We start from the raw sequence: 4,314 nt of genomic DNA, 5'->3' as shown, positions 1-4,314 counted from the left end.
CTGTGACTCGTAGCGCCCTCTAACAAGCCGGATGTCGTTAAACTATAGAGTACGTTCGTTAAGTCGAACGAGTTAAACGCGTTAGTAACGAATCGTTCGAAAAGTAGTAGTATCACTCAGTGCGCATGCTCCGCGGTGATGACGTATCGAACGAAACCCTAACGAAGCTCACGAAGGAAAGTGTTAGTTTACTTCTTTAAGAAAATGGCGCCCGACGATATCGATGTTTCTAGACTACTCGAGTGTTTAAATTGTGAATTAAAAAGTAAAATGATTGAAATAACTGTCCATCCGAAGCAACCTAAGAAAAATATTTTGGATAAGGCTGCACTAGCAACATTCATATCTTCGATTTTAGAAACAGCCATTTAGTTATAACGAATCGTTCGAAAAGTGTAACGAAACAAGAATAACGATGACGTCATTCTCGTTTAACTCGTTTGACTTAACGAACGTACCCATAATTGACACTAATCAGAATTTTATTTATTACATACTAACATGTAAGTTCTGACGGCCGGATGGCCGAGCGGTAAAGGTGGCAGCCTACCGCTCTGGGGGACCCGGGATCGAATCCGAACGGGTCGAATAATCCCAGGAATTTTTCGGGGGGTGGTCCGTTCGGATATGTCGGGCCCCGTCCCTCACCACCCGGTCGCCCCATTGTGGGCCTGGCCGAACCCATAATGGGCCTACTAAAAGAGGCCCTCTTAGTGCCCACAGGGCGGAAAGAGTTAAAAAAAAAAAAAAAAAAAAAAAAAACATGTAAGTTCTGTAACACAGTATTGCATCAATTTTCCGGAGTAATCGAGAAAGGACAATTGCGGATAATCGATGGCGCTTGATAAGGAAAGAGGGGTGTACTATAGATTACCACCTATGGAATTTCAGGACTTTGATTATATATTTCAACTCAGGGGACCGAGACGAGAAACGGTACCCTATTTTTGGACCGGAGACAAAAAATAAAACATAAAAAATTATCATACTTTTTAAGTTATCATACTTTTTTAATGCTCTCATGAAGACGGCACTATAGTTGCTAGTACTCCCATCTTGCGGTAAAGTCTGCAAACCATGACGTCGGACTACGGTCATCTCCAGGAGGGTTAATGCTCAAAAATGATCCCCTCAGTACCTTCCTTCAAAATACTGAAGATTGCACTGAAAATGTTAAAAATTCCAGGAAAAAAAAAACTTTTTACATAAACAACACAGCAAAATGGGGTGGACCCGAGTTAGTGTACTGAAAAAACGATCATTGCTTGATATCGAATCAGTCATAATACAAATGACGAATAAGACCATAGAAGGCGTGTAAATAAGATTTTTAAGGCCAATAAACGGAAAAAAAGTGTCCCATAGACTTAGCATTAAAAGTTTGAAAAATGGCGTTTTTGGAAATATTTATTGCTAAATTGTCCTGAAAACATGTTTATTTGTCTGAATAACGCCAGAAAATTTCTCGTAACCAAATTAGAAGTAAAAAAAACGATTAAAACAAGCGATTTTATAGCGACTGTTTACATAAGTCAAAGTGGTAGTCTGCGGGGGCGTGGCATTTCGCGGGAATTTTACCGACAATTGTTTTTACTGGTGGATGTAATAACAGACAAAGAAAGTAACCAATTACAGTGTAAAAGAAGTTAACTATCGATGTTATCTGGCAATAATTCGCCTTTTTATCTCTAGTCGCTGTAGAGTTTCAGGGGGTGTACTTTTGGAAATACTGAAATATTTTTGGCCCGGGGTTTGTGACAAAGCATTTAATGATTGGAACAGTTAAAAAACACATACGGGAATACGATTCAACGATTAGATAGCAACAGACTTGTTTACAGTTTGAAAAATAGACTTTTGAAGTTGACGATTTTTTTCCTGAAAAATTCGCGAAACGTAATACTTTTCGTTTTCGTTATAAATAAATAAAACAGATGTATTTTAAGTAGTATTGTTGATTAATACATCAGAAACACAATCCCACTAACGTCAAAAACGAAAAAATCGCGAAAAAATTTTTGATTTTTTCAGTAACACCTTTAGTCACGCGGGAGTGTACGTGCACCCCGCGTGACTAAAGGTGTTACTGAAAAAATCAAAATTTTTTTCGCGATTTTTTCGTTTTTGACGTTAGTGGGATTGTGTTTCTGATGTATTAATCAACAATACTACTTAAAATACATCTGTTTTATTTATTTATAACGAAAACGAAAAGTATTACGTTTCGCGAATTTTTCAGGAAAAAAATCGTCAACTTCAAAAGTCTATTTTTCAAACTGTAAACAAGTCTGTTGCTATCTAATCGTTGAATCGTATTCCCGTATGTGTTTTTTAACTGTTCCAATCATTAAATGCTTTGTCACAAACTCCGGGCCAAAAATATTTCAGTATTTCCAAAAGTACACCCCTGAAACTCTACAGCGACTAGAGATAAAAAGGCGAATTATTGCCAGATAACATCGATAGTTAACTTCTTTTACACTGTAATTGGTTACTTTCTTTGTCTGTTATTACATCCACCAGTAAAAACAATTGTCGGTAAAATTCCCGCGAAATGCCACGCCCCCGCAGACTACCACTTTGACTTATGTAAACAGTCGCTATAAAATCGCTTGTTTTAATCGTTTTTTTTACTTCTAATTTGGTTACGAGAAATTTTCTGGCGTTATTCAGACAAATAAACATGTTTTCAGGACAATTTAGCAATAAATATTTCCAAAAACGCCATTTTTCAAACTTTTAATGCTAAGTCTATGGGACACTTTTTTTCCGTTTATTGGCCTTAAAAATCTTATTTACACGCCTTCTATGGTCTTATTCGTCATTTGTATTATGACTGATTCGATATCAAGCAATGATCGTTTTTTCAGTACACTAACTCGGGTCCACCCCATTTTGCTGTGTTGTTTATGTAAAAAGTTTTTTTTTTCCTGGAATTTTTAACATTTTCAGTGCAATCTTCAGTATTTTGAAGGAAGGTACTGAGAGGATCATTTTTGAGCATTCATTACATGAAAAAATACACGCGTTTAAAAACGTTTGGGGTGCACCTTTAAAGAAACGTTAATGTTTAATTATTATGCCTTTGTGCCTTCTATCGTAATTTAAAATTTGTCTTGTATACCAGTACTTTTTTTATCAATTAACAGGACTTATTATACTGGAATTATGGATGCAGATATTTAGTCTTACAGATCAGAAATAATATTTTTTATTTAGAATTATTAATTAGTCTAAATAAAAAATATTATTTCTGATCTGTAAGACTAAATATCTGCATCCATAATTCCAGTATAATAAGTCCTGTTAATTGATTAAAAAAAGTACTAGTATACAAGATAAATTTTAAATAAAACGTTAATGTTGCTCACCAAAATAAGATAACTTAGCTATTTGTAAGTGAGCTATTGTAAGTGTCTAGATTTATATAGCTTAAAAAATACACACACTTTTATTTATGTAAATTAAACTGGATTGGCAATTAGTTTAAAATTCATTTTTAATTCTTCATCTGCTAAGATATTATCTTTGCTTAACGCTTTAATATTAACTCTATTGTATATTTATTACAAGCAGACAGTAAGAAAATAAATTGAAAGATGAAAAATGAAGTTAAAACACAATTATTATCTATTCAAACTAAAATCTGTGGTTATTATAATTATCTAACTTTATTTTGTCGATATTAACAAAATGAGTTATGCAATAGGCTTGTAGACACTTTATTGTTTCCAAGGCGATAATCGCGACGAATAAGCAACACAATAACTCCAGTTAAAGCACGCATAAACACAAATAAAACATAAACAAACCACAAAGATGGCGCCGGACGACTACGTAACTCATGACGTCACTCGTGATGCCGACTCGAAACTTCTCTGTAGCGGGCCAACAGAAAATCGCTGTTAATCGTTATTATCGCATAAAAATTTTGAATTTTCTGGGATTAGCTTTTTAATAAGACGATTTCTTGTAACCTTGTAAGTTAGATTAAATCGTCATTATTCATCGGACTAAATGATGGTGAATGTTAAATAAATGTTTATATACACATATTCATATACTAAATGAGAAATATTTCGTTTTAGTTTGCAGCTTCTATTTCATGGCGGCGCAGAAAGGCGCCTATTATCAACGGGGTGGTTTGATTTGAATAAAATTAAAATTAATATATATCAAATATTTTAATGGATTTTTTAACCCCCTGTCAACTACATGAAACTATCGATAGTACGCTCTCATGGGTCGGCTTGGGTTTTGAATTTACTCGCGATCAGCATTGATAGGGGCGGTCAAATATGTGTAGCACGCAGG

This window comes from Centruroides vittatus, unplaced genomic scaffold (assembly GCF_030686945.1).
Source record: "Centruroides vittatus isolate TY-2023 unplaced genomic scaffold, ASM3068694v2 contig_3103, whole genome shotgun sequence".
Classification (NCBI taxonomy): domain Eukaryota; kingdom Metazoa; phylum Arthropoda; class Arachnida; order Scorpiones; family Buthidae; genus Centruroides; species Centruroides vittatus.
Note: the sequence above shows the minus strand (reverse complement) of the source record.